The 13,726-nt window shown below is 44.5% G+C and overlaps 1 pseudogene; it reads left to right on the plus strand.

Annotated features, from left to right (window-relative positions):
* The first annotated feature begins 5,745 nt into the window (after positions 1 to 5,745).
* LOC147737837 (uncharacterized) lies at positions 5,746 to 7,308 on the plus strand (annotated as a pseudogene).
* The last annotated feature ends 6,418 nt before the right edge of the window (positions 7,309 to 13,726 follow it).

Consider the following 13,726-nt stretch of genomic DNA (forward strand, 5'->3'; position numbering starts at 1 on the left):
GCGGTGCATTTCACACTGCGAAACACTTTTATTTTACATTGTTGAGCTGTGCCTATGGCATTTTGTGTGTATTTGAAAAGCAATGCTAGGCATCTGGCCCTTTGTAAAAGCTGTGTAGGGGCTGTGTACTTGCCGGGCATGTGTGAGAGTCACAGAAGGCACTTTATCTTTATCTTATGTGCAGGCTGAACGGGAGGGGGGTGGGGTTGGGGTAATTTATAAAGATACCTATATCATCTATAATGGTGCGCCGGCTTATCTGCTCTGCCGGCTTCAACAGATTCAGAATCAGGCGGCCCGCCTGATCTACGGTCTCCCCAGGTTTAATCATACGACCCCCTTGTTGCAATCTCTCCATTGGCTCCCAGTGAGGGAGAGGGCCCTTTTTAAGCTTGGGTGTATCACCTACCAGGCCAGAGCAGGGACCGCTCCCGCCTTCCTGTGTGAAGCCATTTCCCCTTACCTTCCTCCCCGAGAACTCCGTTCCACTCATTTGGCTTTTCTATCAGTCCCTCGATTCAGAAAACAGAAGTCCGGTGGGGCCAGATTTGCAGTGCTGGCTCCTTCCTTCTGGAACTCACTTCCATTTACTCTCAGGTCGTCATCTTCCTACCTGGAATTTCGCAAACATCTTAAAACATTTTTGTTCTCCAGATCCGTAGCTTTATAACCCTCCCTCCGTATCCACTGGTTTTTCTGCCTCCTAGCGCCATGAAACCGATTCTGGTGTAAGTGCGCTCTATAAATATTTTAAAAATTCAAAAAATTCAAATACCTTGAAGATGGGGACTATTGATATTGATGTGGTTACTGGACTGGAACTATTCGGCATGACCATTAAAAATGGTTCTGGTCTTATGTTGACGGGGATTATCTGTTACAGACCCCCCCGGGGCTTTTAGTGTACAGCAGCAGCAATCACTATTGGATACCCTCACTAATATTGCAGCCACACATCATAGATTAGTAATTTTGGGTGATTTTAATTTGTGGTTAAATGGTTCTCTTGACTCTGGTTTTTATAATGTACTTCACTCATGTGAAGGTCTTGGCCACTTTCAGCAGGTCTCCAAGGCCACTCATAAAGCTGGGCATCTTCTTGATTTAATTTTCTCAGAAAACCATCTTCTGCATATTGGCGAAATTCTGCTTATGGAATGGGCGGATCACTTTCTGATTAAATGATTTGTTAACTTTAATACCCTTAATACTCAGGTAGCTCACTCCACAACAGAATATATCAGTAGAGATTGGAAGGCTCTCACACGGATGAGGGGTTCTGATATTGTGTTCAAGGTCAGGGATTGTTTCTCATTAGACAAGCAAGTTGAGGAGAATTATGCCTCTCTGTGTCTGAAATCACCTTGCCTTTTCTCTTGTGCCCCCCTGAAAAAACATAGATGTAGGGGCAGAGCCTCCGCCCCGTGGTTTAACAATACTTTGAAAGACCTGAAATTAGCGTGCAAACAGGCTGAGAGGAGAGGCTACAAGGAGATGGACAAGCTCCTGTGGAAACTCAAAATTATGGATTATAAGAAGGAGATCAGAAGGCTGGCTATTTCTCTTCCTTAATCTGCAATGCCTCTAACAGCTCTAGAAACATTTTTAACATCCTGAACAGTTTTACTAGCCCTGACTATTCTAAGAATGTGATACCACCCTCTAAAGAACTCTGTGAGAACCTGGCCAGGTTCTTCCAGGAGAAAATCCAACTGATCATTGATGATCTGGAGGGTGGCCATCAGGCAGCAGGGAGTGTAGTCTCTGAGGCTACGAGCGTTGACGCTCCTGTGGTGAGTGACTCTGAAGGTGTGGATATTAGCCCCACTTGTCAGGCCACTGAATATCTATCTGAGTTTGTGCTTCTGGAGGCGGAGGATTTCAATAGGGTGGCACAGGGTATTTCCTCCGGTTCTCCCCTGGACCCGGTACCACACAAGATTTGGAAGGAGTTTGAGGAAGAACTGTTTCCAACTCTCTGCTTGATCTGTAATCAGTCTTTAGTTAGTGGTGTGGTCCCTCCCCAATGGAAGCAAGCTCTGGTGACACCTCTGCTGAAGAAGTCTTCTCTTGATCCAGAGTGTTCTAAGAACTATAGGCCTATTTCCTTGTTGCGGTTCCCGGCCAAGATTGTGGAACATGTTGTCAGTAACACTCTTTCTAGGCACCTGGAGCAACATAACTTGCTGGAGGAGGTGCAGTACGGATTTCGGCCTGCCCATGGTACCGAGCTTGCCTTGGTGATCGTTATGGATGACCTTCAGAGGTGATCCTGCTCGACCTGTCTGCCACCTTTGATACGGTCAACCATGAGATCCTGCTAAGAAGATTGAGCGAGGTTGGGGTGAGGGGCTGTGCCTTACGATGGTTTCGGTCTTTTCTACAGGACAGACAGCAGGCGGTGTCCCTCCCTCCTTTTCAATCTGTCTTCTGCAACATGTCCAGGCCCGGACTGGCCGTTGAGGGCACCGGGCAATCCCCCGGTGGGCCGCATGGGTGGGGGCCGGTTTTGGGCCCCTGGGGCCGTTTTTGTTACAGGGCCGTTATGCTGCAAAAACGGCCCTGTAACAAAAACGGCCGAAAACCGGCCCTGTTACAGAGCGCGGTCGCACCTCTCCCCCTCCCCTCTCCTCCCGGAGGAGGGGAGGGGGGCCGGCCGAGCACTTTGCCAGGGCCGGTTCTGGTTCCCAGTCCGGCCCTGAACATGTCGCATGGTGTGCCACAGGGTTCGGCAATTAGCCCTATTTTATTTAATATTTATTTCAAACCCCTGATTGCGGTCATCAAAGCATACAATATTGACATCGTAAACTATGCTGACGACACGCAGCTGATTCTCTCCTTTGAGGGAGAGGACTCGACGTCAGTGGATGTGTTTCACAACTGTCTGTGGGACACAGCCCGTTGGCTTAAGGACAACCCATTACAATTTAATGCAGGGAAGACTGAGGTGATTTCCTGCTCAGTGAGCAGGATACCTCATGTCCTTCCTTGGAATTTTTTGGCCCTCTGGTAATTCAACCGCAGTTCGGCCTGTAAAAACGTACCGTAACCTGGACATTATGTTTGACAACAAGCTTACTATGGAAGCTCAGGTTACAAAAACGACAGCTTGCTGTTTTGTGATCATTAGATCCCTGCGAAAAATCTTCCCTTTGCTACCTCCTCAGGCGCGTGCGCTAGTGGTAAGGTGTACGATTCTCAGTAGGTTAGATTACTGTAATGCCCTACTGCTGGACTCCCTGAAGTTCCTTTTGGACAGACTACAGAGGATCCAGTCAGCAGCAGCCAAGGTAGTCCTAGGGCTGCCTAGAAGGTCCTCTACATCTGCAGCCTTGGAAGAACTGCACTGGCTTCCTCTGAGACAGAGAGTTTATTTATTTTATTATTAGAGTTGGTGAATTCTGGCTTCAAATGGTAGCCAGTTTAGAGATTTAAGGTCAGGGGAGATGTGGGCCCTTCTTTTTAAGCCAGTGATGAGTCTCGCTGCCGCATTAGTAGATGCTCTTAGGGGAGCTCTAGTAGCTGTGGGGAGACCGCATAGCCAGTCACTTCCGTAGTCCAGCCGAGACAGACATAGAGCTTGAACCAGTTCTATTTGAATCTCTCTGCCTTCTCTTTAAAACCCTTATTAGGATGGGTCCTGCGCTCATGCCCCAAAAAATGTGATCGGTATATCCCTACAAGAAGGCTCCGCTCCTCATCAGCGAGACTGATGAAGGTACCGAGGTTTAGGAAAGTCAGGTCAGGGGGTAAATCCTTTGGGGTGACATCGGCCAAACTGTGGAACGAGCTCCCGTGGGAGATCAGACAAATTAGGGAGCTCTTCCCTTTTAGAAGAAGTTTGAAAACCTGGCTGTTCCCCAAGACTTAGTTGTCTGGCCATGTATCCGACATACCTGTACTCTGAGTTGCTTAGCGCCCGGATGCCTGCAAGGTGACAGTGCGCTTTATAAGCTGAATAAATAAAAATAAATAATAAACAGTGTGTGCTGTTCTGGGGCATTCTCCATCTTGTGGAAAGAATGAGCACACCTCAGTATTGTTCCATTAAATGTGGCCACAGTGGTTTGTACAGGTGATGTGGAAAAGCTTGAGTAGGAGGAGAGACCCATGAAAGGTCATGGGAATTGCATGGTTGTAACATCTTGTTCACAGGTTTTGTGCTGGAAATGGAATGTTGAAAGCAGGTCTATGCATGTGAGGTGCAGGTGAATACATTTAAGAACAGGCCCTACCTTGTATGGAGGGCAGCAGAGGTGCAGGGTATATGGACAGAGCAGTTTGGCTTAAGAGATGTTTTTAAGAGAGTGTTTGGGGTGCTTGACATGGTCCAGGGGTGAAAGGGCGATAACAGGTTTGGCTTTGGTGCACCATCTGTGCTCTTGCTACGCTGATGCACCACAGCTGTCTACTAGTGGGCCGCCTGGCTAGTGTGCTATCTCAAGCTCTAAAGTTACAGGTGAGACAACTAAACAACAGAGCAGCCCAGCTCAATCTCCTAGTCCATCCGTGGAACTCCCTCCCCAGTAGATAACACTGACAAATATTTGAAAGAAGTAAAACCACAAAGTAAGTTATAATTATTAAACTGCTGCTCTACTGCATATTGTGGGTGTAGTGGATGAAGCCAGGCACCTCTGCGAGCAGCAAAATTTGATTTATGGCGCAACATCCTGATGTCCACCCTTCTGTCTTGAGTCTTCCTGATCCATCTCTTACTCAAAGAGCTGTTCTTGTTTTAACAAAACCTTGACTATATGCATCTACCTAAAGCTGAAACTAGTGTATGAGTGCTATGCGAGCGCCCTTTATTTTACTAACTTACTCATGAACACCTTTGCTGAAATAAGTAAGATGTGAAAGTCAAAGCAACTTTTATGTACATTTGTGTGTATGGTTAAATATGCCTTTATAAGTTTCAGAAATGGTAATCAAGAGATTTTTATACAATCAATAAAAAATTGTGTGTGCACATTCCGTTATGTTTCCCTTTAAGTAATTTTAAATCTTTTTACATCCGACAGAAAACAATCTTTGATTGTACGAAACGTTTCAAAATGAGGAAGATAACTCTGTAAATCTGCAAAGACGTAGTCCGAAATATTGAGTTCCAGTATTCAGGAAAACATAAGTGTCGTCAGAGCCAGCCAAACTCGAACATAAACTGAGACATCTTGAAAGAAGGGACAAGGGACACGAGAAATTCAGTGATTCCACGAGTCTCAGCTGTGCACCTCCATGCCTCAAAACGAAGAAATAACCTCTAGACAATTAAGACAACACTGATAAACCTCCTCTTTTGTAAACATATCCAACAGCATTGATCATGAGGTCGGTATGAGGTGGTGACAGCAGTGCTGTGCTTCCTAAAATAATACCAGGCCACCATTCAGTCTTAGAGGTGTATTGCAAACTGTTTCAGACCAATCCACAGCAACCATTGAAAAGCGCAATGGAGTGGAGTCAGACAACTGAAGGTTAAAAGAAATAGGGGTTCTGCTGTCTGAAATACAGAGCACTGTCCCAGTGTGCACCGACCAGAAGGACGTTGGATCTTTACCCGCATGCGTGCAGAACCATTATCCAGTCTAAAGACACAATCGCCCACGAAGAAGCCTTACACACGTTTTGAGATTGGGAAGTAGTTGGTGACCATTGCACTTTATTCTTTAATCGGAAAACAAACGTGCAAAATACGACTCATACAGGGAATGCAAGAATAACATAAGGGCTTTATCAGTCATGTTGGCTCTTCAGGAAGTACAGTCAATGGATGTAAACAAATATATACCAGAGCCAGAGACACTAACCAAGAGAGAAGTCTCAGACACATGCAGTGAGAGCTTTAGTTTGTCTTCAATATTAAAACCCCATCAGCAAGCACACACAGGGAAAAAACTATTCAAATGCACTGAATGTGTAAAGAGCTTTATTCAGTTATCAGGCCTAAAAAGACATCAACGAACACACACAGGGGAAAAACCATATAATTGCACTCAATGTGTGAAGAGGTTTAATCAATTATCACACCTAAAACAGCATCAGCGAATACACACTGGGGAAAAACCATTCCAGTGCAGTGAATGTGGAAGAGGTTTATTCAATTATCAGACCTAAAACAGCATCAGAGAACACACACTGGGGAAAAACCATTCCAGTGCAGTGAATGTGGAAGAAGTTTTAGTGTTTCATCAGCATTAAGGACACATCTGCGAACACACACAGGGGAAAAACCATTCCAGTGCAGTGAGTGTGGAAGATGTTTTAGTGAATCTTCAACATTAAGGATTCATCAGCAAACACACACAGGGGAAAAACCATTCAAGTGCAGTGAATGTTTGAAGAGCTTTAGTCGATTATCAGACCTAAAATACCATCTGAGAACACACACAGGAGAAAAACCATATAATTGCACTGAATGTGTGAAGAGGTTTAATCAATTATCACACCTAAAACAGCATCAGCGAACACACACAGGGGAAAAACCATTCCAGTGCAGTGAATGTGAAAGAAGTTTTAGTAACTCATCAACATTAAGGATTCATCCGAGAACACACACAGGAGAAAAACAATTCAAGTGCAGTGAATGTGAAAGTAGTTTTAGTCAATATTCAACATTAAGGAGTCATCAGTGAACACACACAGGGGAAAAACCATTCAAGTGCAGTGAATGTGAAAGTAGTTTTAGTGATTTGTCAACATTAAGGAATCATCAGCGAACACACACAGGGGAAAAACCATTTAAGTGCAGTGAATGTGTGAAGAGCTTTTGTCAATCATCACACCTAAAACAGCATCAGAAAACACACACCGGGGAAAAACCATACCAGTGCAGTGAATGTGAGAAGAGGTTTATTCGATTGTCAGACCTAAAACAGCATCAGAGAACACACACCGGGGAAAACCCATTCAAGTGCAATGGATGTAGGAAGAGCTTTATATATTTATCAAGCCTAAAATGGCACCAGAGAACTCACACTGGAGAAAAACCATGCCAGTGCAGTGAATCTGAAAGTAGTTTTAGTGAATCTTCAACATTAAGGATTCATCCGCGAACACACACAGGAAAAAACATTCAAGTGCAGTGAATGTATGAAGAGCTTTAGTCGATTATCAGACCGAAATCACCATCAAAGAACACACACAGGAGAAAAACCATATAATTGCAGAGAATGTTTGAAGAGGTTTAGTCGATTATCACAACTAAAACAGCATCAGAGAACACACACTAGGGAAAAACCATATCATTGCCATGAATGTAAAAGTAGTTTTAGTGAATCATTAACATTAAGAAAATATCAGTGAATACACACTGTAAAAACCATTCAAGTGCAAGGAATGTGACAATGGATATATATACATATATATATATATATATTTCAGGTCAAAAAGGCATCAGAAAACACACACAGGAATCATTCAAGTGCAGTGAATGTTGAAGTAGATGTTATGTATATTCAATATTAAGTACTGACCAGCAAACACACACGGGAAAAGCCATGTCATTGCAGTAAATGTGTGAAGATCTTTTGTCAACTTTCAAAGCTACAAAGACGTCAGCCTCTCTTCAGAAGAGTGCAGGATCAATAATGAAGGTCACAGATCTGCAGCTGTGTGATAGTCAGGCCGAGCACACTTCAGAAGAGTGCAGGATCAGTAATGAAGGTCACAGATTTGCCGCTGTTTGATAGGCAGGCCTAGTACTTCACCCCAGAAGAGTGCAGGATCATTAATAACGGTGACAGAGCTACAGCTGTGTGATAGCCAGGCTGAGTACTTCACTTCAGAAGAGTGCAGGACCAATAATGAAGGTGACAGAGCTGCAGCTGTGTGATAGCCAGGCCGAGCACGCAGCTTCACTTCAGAAGAGTGCAGGATCAATAATGAAGGTCGCAGAGCTGCAGCTGGGTGATATCCAGGCCGAGCACACAGTGTCTGTTCACCAGATACAGATTATTAATGAAAGTCTCCAACCTGCATGCTGTGTGATAGACAGGGTGAGCGCTTCTCTTCAGGAGAGTGAGGAATCATTTATAAAAGTCACTGATAGTTGACACTGACTGTGTGATATTTAAGCAAAATCACCATTTTACATTCTTGGACGACGATTTTTTGATGGCTAATGGAGCTGGATTTTGACATGATTGTTCCACAAAAGAAATGAAAAAAAAGATTGATTGCAGAAAAATAATATAAAGGTAGAACCAATCAGGATGCATTAAAATGTACACAATAATGACTAAGTTTTACATATTAAAAAGAAAGGCATGTTTTTAGATATGTAATAGAATAAAAAAATGATTTGGATTTTGGCATTTTACTGTTGATTGTAAAGAAATGATATTGCGCCCCTAAACTCAAGATAATTTGTGCTGCCAGCAGGTAGTCTGGCAGAGGTGGCAACAGATGGGGGTCCTGTTTCGACAGTGTGACTGCTGTTAGCAGGTAGTCTGGCAGAGGTGGCATTAGAAGGAGGTCCTCTCTCGAAAGTGTGACTGCTGTCAGCAGGGAGTCTAGCAGAGGTGGCATTAGAAGGAGGTCCTGTCTCAACAGTGTGACTGCTGTCAGCAGGTAGTCTGGCAGAGGTGGCATTAGAAGGGGTTCACGTCTCGACAGTGTGACTGCTGTCAGCAGGGAGTCTAGCAGAGGTGGCAATAGAAGGGGGTCCTGTCTCGACAGTGTGACTGCTGTCAGCAGGTGGTCTGGCGGAGGTGGCATTAGAAGGGGGTCTTGTCTCGACAGTGTGACTGCTGTCAGCAGGGAGTCTAGCAGAGGTGGCAATAGAAGGGGGTCCTGTCTCGACAGTGTGACTGCTGTCAGCAGGGAGTCTGGCAGAGGTGGCATTAGAGGGGGGTCCTGTCTCGACAGTGTGACTGTTGTCAGCAGGTAGTCTGGCAGAGGTGGCATTAGAAGGGGTTCACGTCTCGACAGTGTGACTGCTGTCAGCAGGGAGTCTGGCACAGGTGGCATTAGAAGGGGGTCCTGTCTCGACAGTGTGACTGCTGTCAGCATGGAGTCTGGCACAGGTGGCATTAGAAGGGGGTCCTGTCTCGACAGTGTGACTGTTGTCAGCAGGTAGTCTGGCAGAGGTGGCATTAGAAGGGGTTCACGTCTCGACAGTGTGACTGCTGTCAGCAGGGAGTCTGGCACAGGTAGCATTAGAAGGGCGTCCTGTCTCGAAGGTGTGACTGCTGTCAGCAGGGAGTCTGGCAGAGGTGGCATTAGGGGGGGTCTTTTCTCGACAGTGTGACTGCTGTCACCAGGGAGTCTGGCAGAGGTGGCGTTAGAAGGGGGTCCTGTCTTGTCAGTGTGACTGCTGTCAGAAGGTAGTCTGGCAGAGGTGGCATTAGAAGGGGATCCTGTCTCGACAGTGTGACTGCTGTCAGCAGGGAGTCTGCCAGAGGTGGCATTAGAAGGGGGTCCTGTCTCGACAGTGTGACTGCTGTCAGCAGGGAGTCTGTTAGAGGTGGCATTAGAAGGGGGTCTTGTCTCGTCAGTGTGACTGCTGTCAGCAGGGAGTCTGCCAGAGGTGGCATTAGAAGGTGGTCCTGTATCGACAGTGTGACTGCTGTCAGCAGGGAATCTGTTAGAGGTGGCATTAGAAGGGGGTCCTGTCTCGACTGTGTGACGGTTCTCAGAATGGCTCTGCTTTCTGCGTTCACATGAGTGACAAGGTTTCTTTGAGATGGGACTAGCTCTCCTGTGTTGATGGAGAGAGAAGTGCTACTTGTGATATAAAGACCTGGGATGCACTTCTTTTAATTCAGTCATTTTTGCCCAACCGATGTATCATTTCTATGGAAAGCTAAAAATGTGTTGGTGGCTTGGCACTCCCCTTGTTAATAATCCGTATAAATGCCATAAAATTTTCAGTACTTGTATGTATTCTGCTACAAGAGGGATGTAGACATAGATTTTTCATATTCCAAAGAGACTTTTTTTAAGGTTCTTATTTAGTGCAACTTTATATACTGGGTGTTATATTGTGTTATATCTAGAACAACGGTGTCTGTGATGGACGTGGAATAAGGGAGCCAAAGTACAAAGAGCTGTGAGCACCTTCGAAGGGTGAACAGTTATAAAGCTAAGCTTATTTAAGGGTTGGCTTTTTGTTGAAATCTTTATGCCACAATCATATCCAGAATGTCGGTCTTCCTGTGTCCAGGACTAACCGAGTGTTTTAAGCTTTTTCTTAGTATGGAAGAAAGGCTGTTCCTTAAAGCCCCTGTAATAACATACAGTGCTAAAGTTCGAGCAAAAGCAATCTATGGAGCCCTCCGCTGGTGTTACTGAGCAGCACCTGCATGAGCTGTTGTCGTTTGTAACTTGTAAAAGAGAATTCTGTGGGTTCCTCCGGGGAATAATAATTCCATAGTCCTATGGAAGCTTAACTTTAAATGTATAATTGACCATAATGGAACTGAAAGCACTCCTGACTGAGCCAAGATAGGGATAAGTAAGTAGTCTGTACTGATGGTTGTCTTTGTTACCTAACGAGCTTGAGTGTGGATAATTGGCACAAAGATCGCTGTCATCACACAGTTTATCCAGCTCAAATCTGTGTTTGGTATTGTGTTAAAATGTCCTCATTTTGGCACATATTCACTCCAGTACTTCTAAAGCCAGGACACCATATCTAAATATTCATACAATTGAATATAAATACTAGTGAGGCTGAGTCATTTGGAAATTTTAGAGAACCAAAACAATTGACACAAAAAATTGTGATATGAAATTGATTGTATTTTGTTCTTTTGATTGCATAAACCTTTTTCTGCCCCTGGTTCTCTTCAAAACAGGTGCTAGCCGATAAGCCTATAAAGCTAGTTTGAGATACAGCCTAGCACACTAGGTCAATGGTGGTAGACTAGGATGAGGTCACTTTCAGAACTTGGAAATGAAACCTTTAGTTACTGTTAAATGCTTGAAAGAGCATAGCACATCTACAGAGCCAGAGTTCTGTCCACCGTGGCTCTTTTGGTATGGAAGGCTTTGTGAACCAATGATATTCAAGTAAAGAAAGATGACTCCCTATCGACTTGGCTACCTGTCCTGTATGACATGGTGGGTGTTCACCGAGAACTGATTTCTCAAGCTACGCGGAGGGCACTGGGGATGCTCAAACTAATTTAAAAGGTAGTTTGGTTGATGAACAAGACAGCTGTCCCTAGCTTTTACTGCAGTGTACAGAATAAAAAGGCCATACATTTCTGAAACACCTAGTTGCTGACTCCGGAGGGGAGGATAAAATGATAACAAAGCGGCAATTTGCCAACAGTTATGTATTGAGATACATTTTCACTGTATTAAAGCCCTTAAATGGCTTGTAATTGCTGGTATAAGTCCGGAGCTCCGACATTCCAATGTTTGTCCTCATGTTTTTTCTCTTTTTAATTTAGAACAAGCTACCCTTAGTGGGTGGAATGTTCCAATAGCCTTATAGCCCTTCTGCCTCTGGATATACCAGTCGTTAAAGGCCCTGAACCCGTTACAGGCCTGAGATGCATGCCCTCATCAGCGGGCCATAAGGCTATATTAAAGCCTGCCTGACCAGAATACTATGTTTGCCAATCATGTATTTGATTGCATTCTGAAGACAGTACTTAACTGCAATGTTTAAATGAATCTAGACATATTTAAACATTGTAAAATGGATACAATAATTGTGAAACATTCTGAGGGGCGCCTGACGATCGCTGTGGAGTTGGGGGCGTGGCATTAAAAGGTTTTAAGACCACCGGTCTAGGGTGTTCCTCATCCGAGAGGTGTGAGGGGCCTGATGTAACACTGTTGGTTAGTCAAATCTTAAAGGGAAGGGCACAGAGACTCAACGCCGATGGATTTCAATGTCAAACTTGTTTATCATCTCTTAATCATCCTCACAATTGCAATAAGTGACTGGATCAGGCCCCCCCTCCAATCATGTCCAGATGGGCTGCCAGCTGAGTATATTCAGCACAGGTTTGGAAATCAAGGTTTGAGATGTAAAACATGAAAGTAATAGAAACATGTACGCTTTACAAAGGAATGGTGATGGTGATGCCAAGCCCTGTGTGACACTGTTAGTACTACTAGCAAGAGTGTGTACATTTATCTGCTAACAGCGCCGCTCTATGGAAAAGGTCAGCCGTCCCTCATCATACCTGCAAACCCACCCTATTCTAGACCCTCTCCAGCAGCACATGTAGGCGGCAGGCCAGTGAACACTAAACTCTCTCTCATAAACCCACCTTTAGCAGACATGGGGGTGAGCACTTCAGGCAAAAACAACAAAACTAGGGCTGCGGATCGACCCCGATCACAGGACCAGAGTGTTTGGTCCTAGAGATTGGCCAAGTTAGGACTCAAGGACATATGGAATTTTTCCATATGTCCTTGAGTCCTAACTTGGCCAATTTTGCACTTAAAAACTGGTGTGTTGTGTTCCTGTGGGTGTTATCTGCACTGCACTTACGTTGTGATTCCGGATGATTGACTCCCTTGACCACTAGGTACCATTGGTTGTTTGAATGGAGTTGGGTCACCATCAGGAGAGGCTTGCCCCTATACTTGCGCCCAGTAATCAGCGACAGCAAACACCTACATGACACAGAATAGAGCCTTAGCAGAGAACCTTAATATTGTATCTCTGAACGTTAAAGGCCTCAATCATCCAGTGAAGCGCAGGAAAAACCTAGCGAAAACCAAAGGGGACATCATCCTCCTACAAGAAACCAAACTCTCCGAAGAAGACTTAGGCTTCATAAAACATAACTGGATCCCTCATGTCTTATGCTCCCCAGCAGACCATAAGAAACAAGCATTGGCATAGCCAATAGGTCTCGCCTTTGCGACCTTATAAGTGTTTGTTATCCAGCACAATATCCTTGGTGCAACAACATCAACTATTGCATGGCTAAACACTTATAAGGTCCCAAAGACGAGACCTGTTGGCTATTCCAATGCTTGTTGGTGATGTGAGGAACTTCGGTGTTGTACAGGAACAATGGTGAAAAGGCTGGCACCATAGTTGGGGGCTTGAACAGCTGTGCCATGGGACAGAGAACTTGAGGATGGAGCCAAGCTGTTACCAAAGGACAGCATGTAAGTGCCACTGGGAAGGTGAGAGTTTGAAAGAAGGAAATTAGCTTGATGATTTGGGGCCCAAGAGGCAACTTTTTACAGGAGGAACATGTGCATTTCCTGTAACAAATAGTAATCAATTTTTATTTAAAAAAAAAATCCCAAAATTAGATGTTATTTATGTAAAGAAAAAAACGTAATGCTCCCCTCGCTATGAGTTTGATGTGGTAATGTGATTGAATAACATTCACTTATGACAAAATTGTTGCAGATTTATCTTTTCACTTACATGTTTCTAAATGTATAAACTTTCGTTTGTCCTTAGCTACTGGGGCCACTCTATAGCGTACCAATTCTCACCCAGGCCCCAGTACCATTGGGTCTACCCTTTTTTATGTAAAAATGGCGAGGGGAGTCTTAAGAATATTTTTGTTGCAATGCGTGCACGTTTTTGGCAGCCAAACGAAATCGATGGCTAAAGGTCTTTTCCCAATGCAGCACATGTGTGCTGCGTATGCGAGACCTAAAAAGGACATTTAGTGGGGCTCACACAATTTCCCATCGCCAGCTTTTTACTGGTAGTTTCTCCCTTTACTTTCATCAGCCTCTGACAAACCAATAAAAAGTTACCCAGGAAACTTGGTATATCCACCAAAATAAG

The sequence above is a fragment of the Lissotriton vulgaris genome, chromosome 1_1 (assembly GCF_964263255.1).
Source record: "Lissotriton vulgaris chromosome 1_1, aLisVul1.2, whole genome shotgun sequence".
NCBI classification, from domain to species: Eukaryota; Metazoa; Chordata; class Amphibia; order Caudata; family Salamandridae; genus Lissotriton; species Lissotriton vulgaris.